Here is a 14,158-nt window from a genome sequence, read left to right on the forward strand (position 1 = left end):
ATGAGAAAATATGCATGTTGAGTGTATACTTGGTAACAAAATTTCAAGTTCCTGCAATAAGTCAGTAATGACAGTGATTGCGATAAAGATTTTCAACTCATGTCTTTTCTTTTCTTTTTTTTTTTCCTGCTTACTTTTGGGCTTTTGGCCCAGTTACAGTCCCAGCCCAAATCATGATCATGTTTATTATGGGCTTCTCGCATATCCCACACATTCTTCCAATTCTCTTTTTTTGAGGAATTGGAATACTTATTATTAATACTAAGAACTAGTCGCATTACATGCCATAGATATGCCACTTACGGCATTATGATTGCCAAGTTGAGCCAACTTAGTACATATATTATCCGAAAGTAGTCTGACATAGGAAGTTCCACCTCTATCTGCCAAAAACTGAGTTTCAACAAAGGGAGGAGGAAGAGCAAAATTCTTGACTTGGTTTAGGTTGGACTGCTTGGAAGCTTCCTTCGCTAAAAGGTGCGACACTTGGTTTGCTTTCCTAAAATTATGCCTGATTGTTACCTTCTCCAGTTGAAGCATCAACCACATGCAATCACGAATAATGGTATTTTACGTTGGATAACCACGATCAAGGCATTTGAGCACATCATTTGAGTCTGTTTCGATTTTCAAGGGTTTCAGCTGGAGATCCCATGCGAGTTTAAGGTCATGTTTCAGAGCCAATAGTTCTGCCTGGAGAGGGGTTGCTGCATGTGTGTAATTATTGAAACCAACAACCCAATCTCCCGAGCTGTTGCGAATTACTCCACCTAGACCACAATGCAACTTCTTAGCTTTGAATGCCCCATCTATGTTAAGTTTGTACCAACCATCAGGGGGCATATGCAATCTTATTCTGATGGCCTTCTTTGTATTTGGGTTTGACTCCTTGTCTGTGAGGAGTTTGTATTCCATAGCCTGTTGAAAAATGATCTTAGAGGACGGAGCATGGTTAGTATTGTTATGATTGTTATTGTTTCTATTCATCCAGATATTCCAGATAACAAAAGGAAAAAGATCCTCCCAGTCAAGGTATTTGTGTTTTAACATAAGATTCAAGTTTTTTTATTACAAGAAGCCAGTGGGTTATACCATTGAATGAGAGGTGAGTAATGCCTAAATTCTTCCAGAATGCATTAGTCATAGGAAAATGTGCATAATGGTCTCATCCTCAATCTTGCACATTGGACAAGTAGCGTCAATATTCATACCAATATGCCTAAGATAAGATCTACATGGTAGTTTATCATGAAAACACCTCCACAGGAGAAATTTTATCTTGTTGGGACAGTTGAGATGCCAAATCCAAGTGAAATCTTTGTCAGTTTCCTCATGACCATCAATAAGAGTGTAACATGATTTTATAGTAAACCTGCCATTGCTACTAAGTGACCAAATAGGAATGTCAGGAGTATAATCATATTGAGGTAGATTTAAGGTCATAATGTTATCAGTAATACAATTGGGGAGGTCAAAAGACAACTTAGAAAAATTTCATAAATTCTTCTTCCTTGGATCTCTAATTTTTAGATTGTGATCACTCTTGTTGAGAGGCCATTGAATGGAATTTCTTAGACAAGAAGTGTTAGGAATCCATCTGGAATTCCAAATGTCAATCACAGACCTTTCATTGATAGTCCAAATGATCCCTTTATTATAATAGTACCAGCCTTTTATGACAACACTCCAAATGAAAGAAGTGTTAGCTTTCCTGGCCTTCGTAGCATGATTAACAATAAGGAACTTGGACCAAGGAGAATGAGGAAAGTTTAGTGGTCTCCATGTAAGACCTGTAAGGAGGGACAAATTTTTTGACTTAGCCTTCTTGATTCCCAGACCCCCTATTGGATTTACTACTAGTAACTACCTTCCAACTAACCAAGTGGAGTTTCTTATTACTTTAAGTGCTATCCCATATAAAATTTCTTTGGATTTGATCAATAACATTCAGAATTTTTTGTGGGAGAAGAGCATATTGCATGGCATGATTGGAAATAGTATTGAGGGTCAAGGAGATAAGGGTAGTTCTACCGGCCATGCTTAAACACTTTGATTTCCAATTAGATAATCTGTTGCGCATGTTATCAAGAATGAATTAATAATCAGCGACTTTTGGCTTCTGTCGCAAAATAGGAAAGACAAGATATTTACCAAAGTTGTCACTGATTCTCATATTGAACAATTTAGAAATATGCTTGGCAGTGTCGTTCGGATAATTTTTTGAGAAAATAATTTTGGATTTGGAATAATTTATCTTATGGCCTGATAAGTCACAGAACATATTGAGGCATATAGGGTCCCAATTCCTAATATCTACTTGATGACTAATGTATCTAGACAACATTTCCATGCACAGTATAAAGATATACGGAGACATAGGATCGCCATGCCTTATGCCTCTGCTAGGACTAAAAAAGGCAGCCTTGGATCCATTTACTAGGATAAAGATGTTACTTGTAGTAATACATGTCATGATCAGCTTTGTAATCTTGGGGGGAACTTGAAATGTCTAAGGGTTCGATAAACGAAAGACCGCTCAAGTCGATCAAAAGCTTTTTCTAAATCAATTTTAAGGATCATAAAAGCTTTGGAACCCTTAAAGTGATTGACTTTAGAAAGGATTTCATGAATAATGATAGTATTGTCACAAGCCCTTCTATTTTTAAAAAAAAATGACTTGGAAGGAACTAATGATATTATCTAGAAAAGGCTTTATCCTGTTAGAAATGATCTTAGTAATAATTTTCTAAATAGTATTACATAAGCCTATGGGTCAAAAGATTTTTAGGTTGTTAGCATTAGGAATTTTAGGAACGAGACATAAGTAGGTATTGTTGATAGATTCAGGAAAGGATTGCGTAGCGAAAACATTGTGGCAAAATTGTAGAACTGATTATCCCACCACTTTCCAATATTTTTGAAAGAAGAATGGGTGTAAGCCATCAGGTCCTGAAGCTTTAAAGGGTTTAAAGGAAAAAACAGCCCTAATGACTTTATTATCCAGTAGGGAATAGTCTAATAAGGACAGATCTGGATTATTGAAAGAGACTGGGTCATTAAGGATTTTGGACCAATTTGTTTGAAGATGAGAGGTTGTGAATATTTCTGAAAAGTATTTCAAAGTGTGATCCCTCAAGGAGTTGTGATCATCAATCCATTGACCTTCGTCATTTTTAAAACAAGTAATATGGTTTCTTCGTCTCCTATTAGTGGCAGTGATATGAAAAAATTTAGTATTAGCATCACCTTCATTAAGCCACAAAATTCTAGATCTAAGTTTTCAGTAGTCTTCTTCTAACTTAAGGATATTATTGTAGTCATACATTAAATCTTGTTCTAATTGTTGAAGAAATCTACTAGTAAAAAATTTAGGAGAATTTTGAATACCGTTAGGTCTCTTTTTTCTGTGAAAGAGATCACCAAAAGTTTTTCTTTTCCATTCCAAAATATCGTTTCTAAAAGATCGAGCAGCATTACACCAGTCATTATCTTTCCAACTAGAATTAACCACATTAATGAAATCAGAATATGAGCACCAAATTGTCTCTAACCTAAAAGGTTTCTCGTAGTTTCCATTAGGCATAGAGTTCAACTTGATCAACAAAGGTCTATGGTCTGAGTGGGTTTTGGGCAGGTGGGTAACTGAGGCTTCAGAAAAAAGAGTAGCCCATTTATCATTACAGAACACTCTGTCTAATCATTCCATAATTAGACTTTTTCTCTTTTTTCTATGATTTGACCAAGTGAATTTACTTCCTTTAAATCCCAAGTCAAAGAGGTTACAATAATTTATGCTGGACCATAGTTTGCATGACCTATTGAGACTGATAGGTTTACCACCAAATTTCTCCTCAACCATTAAAACGTCGTTAAAATCACCCCTACTAACCACGGGCCTTTATATAGGAGTCATAAATATTTTTCAAGTTCTTCCAAAGTAGATTTCTGATAGTCTTACTACTACTAGCATAAATGGAAGAAAAAATCCAAGAGTAGCGTTTAGGAAGTATCTCAACCATAGCATGGATTTCCTGGTCTCGCCTAATAGAATTTTGGACAGTGACCATATTGTGATCCCACAGAATAACCATTCCTCCTGATCTTCCCTCTGCGGGGACCTCGATCATATCCGTAAAATTAAAATCATTAAGAAGGGAGGTATGAGTAGACATCTTAGTTTCAAGTAAAGTAACCATGCAAGGCCTATGTGTGTCTATCATATCTCTAAAGTTCCTACGGAAGTTCTCATTGTTAGCACCCCTAGTGTTCCGAATGATAATAGTTGTAGCTCTATTCATCCTGGGATTTGGATTCTGTAGGTTGACACTCCCCTCCTTCCCCATAGGAGAAGATAGGTTTCTCCATTGGCATGGTATTATGATTATTGCCAACTTTCCTACTGTTAGATCTTGTGGTGTCTTTATGTTCATTGTGCACCTGTATAGTGCAATTGGACAACTGAAGACATACCTCAAGTCGTGCCTCGCCTAGAAGAGTGAGACTTTGACTTCGTTTATGTTTGAAAACTTGATTCTCAACCTCCTGTTTGGAGGAGGTATCTCCTCTGGTTCCTCTGTTACTTTTTTTCTTAGTTCTTGAGCATTGGGTGGTTGAGGGGGGTGCGTTTTCATGGGGGCTGGGTTGCTATTTTATTTTTGAGTCTGTGCCAGGTAGAAGTGGGAATATATTGGCGGGGTCCTTCGATCCTAATGGATTGGGGTCCTTCGGTAGGAATGGATTGAAGGGAGTAGGAAGGTTCCAAAGGTTCTGTATGTTCTGGATTAGAATTGTGTCCATGTTCGTGGCTAGAGGACTCAAAAAAGTGTTCAAATATTGTACTAGACACTTGGTTAATATCAACCAACACTTGTTCATTGCTAGGATTATCAAGAGATAAGTGTTGTTGAGTTGGAGGGATATTAGCCTTGTAGGAAGTATCGTCCATATTATCATTATTAAGACTAATAGTCACGTTGTTGTTCCTACTTTGAGAAGCATCATTGGCTTGGTACAAATGATTTTTATCCCTATTATCATTAAGTGTAGTATTTGCATTAGTAGTAGGACTAAGCTTGTCATTGTAGGATCCAGCCACATGGTTGTTATTCTTATCTAGTGTGTCCTGCCAACTTGACATGCATTGGTTGGTTTCATTAAGTGGATTTACCTTGTGGGTGATATTTTCCAAAATAGTGGGCTGGTTATTAGAAGGTAATTTAGAATTATTATTTATATAATGATGATCAGAATTAAATGAACTAGAAATATTAGCAGGGATTGAGTGAGATTTCCTTATGCCTATGTCATGTATTGGGAGAGGATCTTTTCCTTTGTATTTTAGTTTTTGAGTATTAAGATACTTACCTGTGGTAGCATCAAAGATTTTAACATTAATACCTGCATCATGTGTGTTCTGGATTGATTCAGACTTTGTTCTTGGAGGATTCTTCTTTCTTTTAGAGAACACCACTGTCTGCCAATTTTCACCATCTGTTTCTTTTGACATTTGTGGAGAGCTTTGTTGCAACGTATTATTTCTTGATTTTTCTGGAACAGAGTTGGGACACTGTAGGGATGAATGACCTAATCTTCCACATAGTTTGCATAAGAAATTGTCACCCTCATATAATATTTGTTATTTATGAGAACCGATGAAAATATATGACTTCACTGGCTGATCTAAAGCGATTTCCACACAAAGTTTTGCATAACGTCCTCTCAAGGTTGCTGATGTACATGCATCAATTTTAGTAAACGCCCAATTTTCCTTAATATAATGGCATCATAAAACTCAGTTGGTAACTGTGGGAGACGCACCCATACAACGGCAATTTGTTGTTTTGCCTGAGAAGCAACAAAGTTTGGTATCCATTTTTGTATCGAGAGGAAATGCCCATTTATGAACCAGGGGCCATCGTGTAATGCCTTGTTCATATTTTCCTCTGAAGCGTTCATTATCTGGAGTTTTATCCGGCAGATCAGGAACATCTTCCTTGATGAACTTCTGTAGACATAACGTAGTTAAGTAGAAGAACATCTTCTGCTGCCAGCGTTTGAAATCAATCCCGGAAAATTTTCCGGGTTTTTCTGCCGGTGCCAACGCCGGTGTTCGGCTTGTCGTTGCGTTGGCAGTCGCCATCGGAACAGCTTGGTTTTCGTTTTCAGTCATCATCTTTTCTGTAAAAGAATGACACAAACAAACGTTTAATACACGTTTTCAAACTGGAGTAAAAATCACGTAGATTTTAATATCCAACAAAACGCCACGAAGGCTTTACTCTCCAAAACGGGAGTACACAAAACCACAAAGGTTTTAGTTTGCAGAATAATAAGAATAACACAAGTACAGAAATAAATATTAAATTCCTTAAGATTGTTATTCCCGGTCAATATTCCTGTATTTGTAAATATTAATTCTGCAAAATATAAGTTAACGTAATGAAACAATAATAATGAATTCGAGCCCACTGAATTCACAGTGTTTCCTTAAGGAATTTAATCCCCTCCTAGTACCCAAGGTAATGGATTATTTCCTCCCAGGATAGAACGAATTACACACTGGTGTAGCGGTACTTCAAACCCCAGTGTTTCGGCGAACACAAAGTTCGGTAGCAAATCACACTTACAGTTGCTTTGTTTGAAGTTTAAAAACAATGCAGAACGAAGGAGTATATACTCAGAAAAACGTATGAAAGTTCTGAGAGGAAGGAATGCAATGTATAGCCAATTTGTTGAGCGAATTGTATGTTGAGTTTTTGAGTTGAGTTTTTCTTCAACATTTGCTGCTCATATATATAGCAGCCAAGAAGGAGTGCAAGACCAAACGTCCACCCTTCATGGTGGATCAAGCATTACATATTTGTGGAGCAAGCACTTCATATTTGTGGAGCAAGCACTTCATGGTGGGAAGACCATTATCCGGCTGCCAAATTATCAATACACGGATTGGAAAATATCCGTTTACAAATACGGATAATCTTACGTTAATATTTACTATTAACAAATAAATTTGGTCCAAAAAATTAATCAATCAATCGATCATTTGACCAAATCCGCGAGGCTTGCTTTCTTCTTAACTCTTTAAGAGCTACAAGAAGAGCAATTATATATATACCCACCAAAAATGTCTTCCACTTCCAATATGGGACAATGTCTCATTGTTAAGAGGGGGAAACTTAAAATTTTACTCAAAATTTCATTTTCCCTCCATTTCCCATTCACCCTCATTTTAAGAATATTACATCTTAAAATAAAACCTCAACAGGAACGGTAGTAGGATTTTAGATAGAAGGTAGACCTTCTCTCTCTAGTGCTATAACTCCATTCTGCCAATTTACTATTATATAGAACTGAGTTAAAAATGGACGAACACCGGTAAAATGGTAATTACAATTGTTTGTCATGTGCACTTTTGTATTTTACTTTTCAATATCAGCCATTTCATTCTCCTCATTTTCATGACATGTGTTGCTCTTTGTATTTTTATCTTCCACTTCCATTTTCCATTTTCCACTTCACTAGCAGCCATTTAGTTATTCCTCCTTCTTCTTCTACAAAAAATGGTATGTTCTTCTTCTCTGTTTTTTTCCCTCTTCTTCATTTTGCTGTTATTTTCTTTTTGATTTTTGAAGTGTTGCATGTGAGTAATTTCTTTTACTTTAATAAAATTTTTAGATTTTAACCTAAGATTTGAAATTGGGGTTTTAAAAATTCAATGCAACTAAGCAACTAAATAGCAAATAGGATTTTTTGGAGCGCAAGAGGAATAAACGGGTGAAGGATGCAAAGAAGCTGCTTTTATAGTGATCTGTGTGCGGCTCACATTGAGAGGTAATAAATGAACTTCTTTTTTCCTGAGAAAACTATTAAGAACCTTTTTTTTTTTTTTTAATTTTCATTTTCATATCGATTGTCATTATTTTTATTAATTGGTATTTCATACTTATATATGAAAAAGTGGATTGTACTTACGAATTTCAGACACATTTCTATTTCATTTATAAGAAGATGGTTTCAAGATGACAACCTCATAAACATGCTTCATTCAACTCTTTTTGGGGCTGAAATTGGGTGTTAATTTGATTTATACTTTTGTCATGTTCTATTCGTGTCTTCTTCTTGTGTACTTATGATTTTTATTTTTTTTATATTTCCTGTTTTCTTACCTATTTTATACATGCATGTTCTGGTTTATCACTGATTTGCATATGTCTAAGATTCCATAGATATTATTAGTCCAGTTCCTTCTCCCCTTTCTTTTACTGCTCTAACTTTATTGTTTCAAACTTTGCTGAGACTGAATTGAAAGATGAGGGTGCTATCTTAGTTGCAAATGCATTAGAAGATTTGAGCTTTCCTCGGATAGGGTAGACATGAAAGTTGATAGCTTAAGACTGTCCAAATAAATGACATTGTGTGTTTCTACTTCGTTTTTCTACCTTTATTGAGCGTCAAAAAATTACATAGGGACATGTATCCAACTTAAGTTGTTGCTCTCTGTGTTAACCCCCTCAATATCATCTGGTCTTTGAAAAAGATCCAAGAAGCATAATAATATTATGATTTATGTGAGGATAAAAAATAATATCTTCTACATAATAAGAAAAATATATTTATTATTACCTATTGGATTCATTTCTTGTGTCAATATTGTTGCTTATTTAATGAATCTAATTGTAGATTAAATTACTATGCTTTTAAAGTTAAAGTTTTAATCAACTCAGGTTATTGCACAACAGGGATAACGGAGATCGCTCTACTGATGTTTGATAAGATGCTTTCTGAGGATCTTGGCTCATGGATGTCAATTATATATGGATATTCTGAAAAGGACTTGTAAGGAGGTAACTAGGTTAATCTACATTCATACAGAGGATTGTCTGAGCCTTGATATTGTCACTTTTGTTTATCCTAGATGCCTGTAAAGAATTTGGTGTGTTTTGTTTAGGAAAGGAGTCCATGATTCTACTAATTAGTTTTACTACTGTTGATATATGTGTCATAGGTGTAGAAATCTTATTAAGGATTATACTCTTTTAATGGGAAACTCAATGTCATTTAGAAAGCCCAAAAAGTTCTCTCCTTGAGGCTTATTTTTTCCTCTACTTTACATGTACGCATAATTCAAACATATATAAAAGGATAAGGTATTTACTAGGATAAATACTATTGTAATCAGTGGCGGATCTACATGTTATTTTTGGGTGCTCAAGCACCCATTATCTTTAACAAGATTTAGTAAATTTGTATAGGTATTTATAAAAATATTTAGATAAATATTGAGTTAGTACCTATAACTAAACTCCTTTATCCTCTTCTTTCAAAATTTTTATCAGTGAACACCCACGACTTTAAAATCCTGGATCCGCCACTGACTGTAATGAGATGGCATAAAAAAGATGTGATGTGTATTAAACTATCACATTTAACTTTTTGTATCATTCTACACAATATAGATAACAGTCTAGGTGCACTGCTCAAGCTTGCGAACCTTTTCAATTATGTGTTAAATATGAAATGAGATTTTAATCTATATCATTGACCTCTTAGATGATAATCTTATGATATTCTTATTTATCTTTTAAAAAAAGATTAGTATGTCTCCTGATTGCTGGTAATTTAAATGCATAGTTTAAAATTTATAATGGATCCACATGCAATTAAATAGTTGACTGAAGTATCATCAGGTGTTCAATAGATTACAGATGAAGCAGACACATACTCCAGAAATTGAGCAACCTACATCTATAAATGATAAGTGTGTGTATGTATAGGTAGCGATATATCTCTTGCTATATGTTGAGCATTGTCTGAACTCACTTCACATTCACAATTGCACGAAAATAGCAATGTGTTACTTTATTGAAGTATCTTACCAGATTTCTTTCTTTTTGTATTTCAGAATATGCATATCATAATATTAATCAGATACTATTCTAAGATATACAATAACTAAGATTAATGACTAGATAATTTCCTTTTGAAGTGCTACAGAGATCAACAACTCCAAGTCTGTTTTGAACTTGGGGAATGCATTTTTATGAATGTAAAACCAACTTCTTGACATCCTCTTAAAATATGTACTATTTCTTAAAGTAACATAGTTCTCACAGTTTTAAATCTTTAAAAAAATTCATCTCTACAGCAAAAGTTTACTTGCAATGTGAACTGTGCAACAGTTTTACCAGCAATGTGGCATATGTTGTGTTTGAAAATTGATGCACATGTCAAGGGTGTGAATGACCGGCACACTCGAATCTATTAATAAGTTTAAATTCTTAAAAAAAAAAATGGCTTGGTATTTTGTTTACCCAAACTAACAGTTTTGTGTTATCATATAGAATAACGATACTTACATCTAAGCTACTCCTGCTGGAATCTATAGTCCCTGTTACTGTGAACCTTCCCGAAAAAAATTTAATATAAATTTTTTGAAAAGTGTGGGAATGTAATTAGTACAAAGCTGCTTAATTTTGAGGGACATGATGCTCTTGTGTATTTGATATGCCTTTATCAGAAAGAGAACTTGCAGGACTCATTTGACGATATGTTATCTTATTTGTCATTGCCTAGGAGAAAACAGAACGATCTTATTGTACTATTTATAGGAAAATCACAACTGGGTGGCTGTAATCTTAGAAGTTGTTGTTCTTGATAATTTTGAGAAGGCATAGGAAATATATGCTGCTGCAAAACTAAAGCATGGAGAAGGTGGAGCCACATTGAAAGAAAGAATAGGACAAAGAGATAGTAGACAAATACTAGGAAGTGCTGCATAATTCCTAAAGATTGCGTTGGTTTGAGAAGATGATGAGAACAATCTCAGTTAAATATCTTGACTTAGTTTTTCAGTCCAAGTGATGTTTCAACTGGAATTCTTTTCGTGCTACTACTTTATCTTTTACATTTATCCAAACAAGCAAATTTTATATTCTTTGGCATTTGAAACCTTATATTTGCAGGTTACTCTACCACAAGAGAAAAAATTCAAACTCTTCTTATCCTCAAAGATCTTCATCACATGTATTGGAGAAAATAGTTTAAGATAACTTTTGCATATGTTGCTAAAATAACTTATTTACATATATTAGTCATGTTGGGCCCGTGCATAGCACGAGTTTCCCTTACTAGTCTCAATCTATATGACAGTCTATATATTTTGGATGTCTCTACAAATTATATTAATCTTTTCTAATTTTACAAAATTTTAAGAATTTAAAGTTAAGTTTTAGAACAAAAGGCTTAATTTTATATTGGTAAAAAAATAAACTCGGTATGTGGATTAATCAAACCTTGACATGTGTCAGGAGCATTAAAAGGTTGTGGAAGGATGAGTCTAAGATTAGTCAAGTTTAGAATCCTCAATCTCATATTATGTGTCATGTTTCTCTTTTACACGCCCCTTAAAAAATATTAATTAGAAAAATGATTGGACTATTTTACCTTTATTTATGTCATATGATATAATCTCTTTTCATTGAACATTTATTCTATTTATGTGTTATCTCCATCATCAAGAATAATTATTACTTAAAAAAGGAAAAAAAATAATCAGTTTTGTCTTGAACTTCTAAAATGACAACTAATTTGAAACAACTATTTTTAGTAACCACGACTGTTAGTATGAGAGGGAGGGAGTATTTGATAACGGGACCATTAGTACTGTAATTTTAAAAAGAGTGGAATTAATTAATCCGGAATAAAGCAAGATTTGGTATACCTCACTGAGCAGTTACAAATTATCAACGTACTGTGCGCAAAACGTAGTTAATCGATAGGTGAGATATTAGGGGAAATCTTGCTATTTAAATCCCATTTCCCCTATATATATTGTATAGCATCTGAGAAATCATTTTACAATTCCCTCTATATAACTGCATTGTGCTCGAATCAATCAGAATGTGATCTGGAAAATGAGTAAGAATTGTTTTTCATTTTCTTTATATTTGATTTCTTTACTTGCTGTTATTATCAATTTTTATTATTTATATTAGAGAAAGTGAGTCAAGTTGATTGTTTGTGCCCTAAAAATACAAATTTAACTAATTTGGCCCTTGAAACCAATTTTTGGTTAAATAACTTTTGCATTAACATAGTTTTCTATATCGAAGAAAATTTCATATATTCCGCAATTGGTGAAATGATAGAAAAATCAAGTTGAAATTCTAAACTGCATGTTAAACCAAATACAATCACATAAAATTAAAATTGTGACAATGATAGAGGACCCCTTGAAAGGTGATATGAACTGCTAAGTAATGAAAATGATGTTAAGCACTTTGGCAGTGGCAACTTTTATGTTTAAAATTCAATGAGATACTATTAAATAAGTAGCAATTAGAGTCTCTCGAGAGTGGATAGGTAAGTTCTTTTTTGAGAAAATCAATATGGATCTCTATATAAATAGCCAATCGGATTCCTTGTTTACTTTTTCTAACCAGTTAACATAAATATACTGATTATACATAGTTATATATACATTACACATGAATTATACATAGATTATATGTTCGCTGACTATTTTTACTTTAAACAATTTGATATGTTGTTATTTAAGTTAATTCTTCAAAAAATAATAAGAAAGAAAAGGGGTGGAGAGATGGCCTGTGGGTGTTTCTTAAATTTTTTTGAGTGTCGTGATGTGTGGAATTTGTTATGAAAGAAGACATAAGGAAAAGATGAGGGTGTAAAAAGACAAGAGAGGAAAGAATGGGGAACAAACGTGTAAAGTGAAAATAAAGAGTGTATGCGATAGGGATCAAAGTGGCTAGGGAATTAGTTAGAGGAGAGAGATGGTTTTTGGTTTTTGTATTGTTAACAAGGAAAAAAGATGGGACCATAACGATGAAGACACAAGTATTTTACAACTTCTTTTGCACTTGCTTTTTTTTCTTTTTTCTTTTTTAGAAGTAAAGGTCAAATAATTTGATAAATTGCAAAATTCTGATATCAAATTTCGAAAATTGGTAAAAGCTGAAATCACTCAAACTTATTTGGTAAAACATTTATGATGCGGGCCGATGAGGTTGGGTTGATTAGGACTGACATGCTTTTAGGTACTTATTTGGTAAAGCATTTGTGATGTCTACGACCGAGGGCGGGCCGGCGAGGCGGATTAAGTAGGACTGACAGATTTTTAGGTTGACAAACTTCTGAAAAAAGAGTACACATATCACCTAGCCGAATTCCACATTGGAATGATATAGGAGAGATAAAAAGTTTTATAAGGCACAACACAAGGCCAAATAGTACACACGTTTTTAGGCTCGATGATAGTGTAGCCCAATAGACAAATCTGTGAGGTCTGTTCGGCAGCTTGGAACGTGAAAACATTCCCATAACTTGTAACATTAGAAGAAAGTTTAAGAGCGTGAATACTTAGGGGTATACAAACCGAACCGAAAAACCGCACCAAACCGAAAAGTCAAACCAAACCGATTAAAAAATCCGACCTGGTTTGGTATTGAGTAAAAAAATTCTAACCAATCCGACATATAAATATATAATTTTTATATATAATTTTAATATTTTATATAGAATTTTCTTTAAAAAATGTCTAGAAATATTTGGGATTCTTTTGCGGGGTATAAATTTTAATAGAATATGAAGCGCTCCATATTTATTGACCTTAAATAATGGGTTGTATGATTACTTTCTTATCAAGTGTTACTGAAATGCGTTTATCTCTTTGTTCTTCCATATTCATATCATATGTTAAGATCTATTAAATTCTTATATCTTTTTCGAATTTGAAGTGATTGTTAATATTTAGGTATCATATTAATTTTTATATTTAATTACTAGATTCGATTAACCTAAAAGTGTACATCAACAAAAAATTATTGTCAGTCGACTAAAAAAATAACTATTATGTGTTACTAATAGAATTCTCCTATAAGAATATTTTAATCGATAATATGTTTGTCAATTTTTTATATTTTTACTAAATATATATTTACTTATCAAATATTTAACAAAGTAAGATTGAAATAATATTTAAGTAACAAAAAATCCGAAAACTCGAAAAATCCGACAAAACCGAACCAATCCAAACCGATATAGTTGGTTTGGTTTGATTTTGATAAAAACCAGACCAACCTGGTCCATGTACACCCAACGAATATTATCGTAATTCAAAAGAGATGGTATTGATGTCAAG

General features: G+C 33.8%; 2 long non-coding RNA genes across 5 annotated transcripts; one reads left to right on the top strand and one right to left on the bottom strand.

Moving 5' to 3' along the window:
- Positions 1–204: 204 nt before the first annotated feature.
- Positions 205–5,939, bottom strand: LOC138909102 (uncharacterized). The gene is made up of 2 exons (XR_011415626.1): positions 5,398–5,939; positions 205–918 (listed from the first exon to the last, which is right to left on the bottom strand). It is a non-coding gene; the product is annotated as an uncharacterized lncRNA (long non-coding RNA).
- A 1,633-nt stretch (positions 5,940–7,572) lies between these two features.
- On the top strand, positions 7,573–11,002 carry LOC138909101 (uncharacterized). Of its 4 annotated transcripts, none has more exons than XR_011415624.1 (3): positions 7,573–7,830; positions 8,724–8,843; positions 10,341–11,002. It is a non-coding gene; the product is annotated as an uncharacterized lncRNA (long non-coding RNA). The 4 variants fall into 4 exon arrangements; XR_011415622.1 differs by having other exon boundaries at positions 8,739–8,843; positions 10,341–10,930; XR_011415623.1 differs by having other exon boundaries at positions 8,739–8,843; positions 10,573–10,930.
- The last annotated feature ends 3,156 nt before the right edge of the window (positions 11,003–14,158 follow it).

This window comes from Nicotiana tomentosiformis, chromosome 4 (assembly GCF_000390325.3).
Source record: "Nicotiana tomentosiformis chromosome 4, ASM39032v3, whole genome shotgun sequence".
Taxonomy (NCBI): domain Eukaryota; kingdom Viridiplantae; phylum Streptophyta; class Magnoliopsida; order Solanales; family Solanaceae; genus Nicotiana; species Nicotiana tomentosiformis.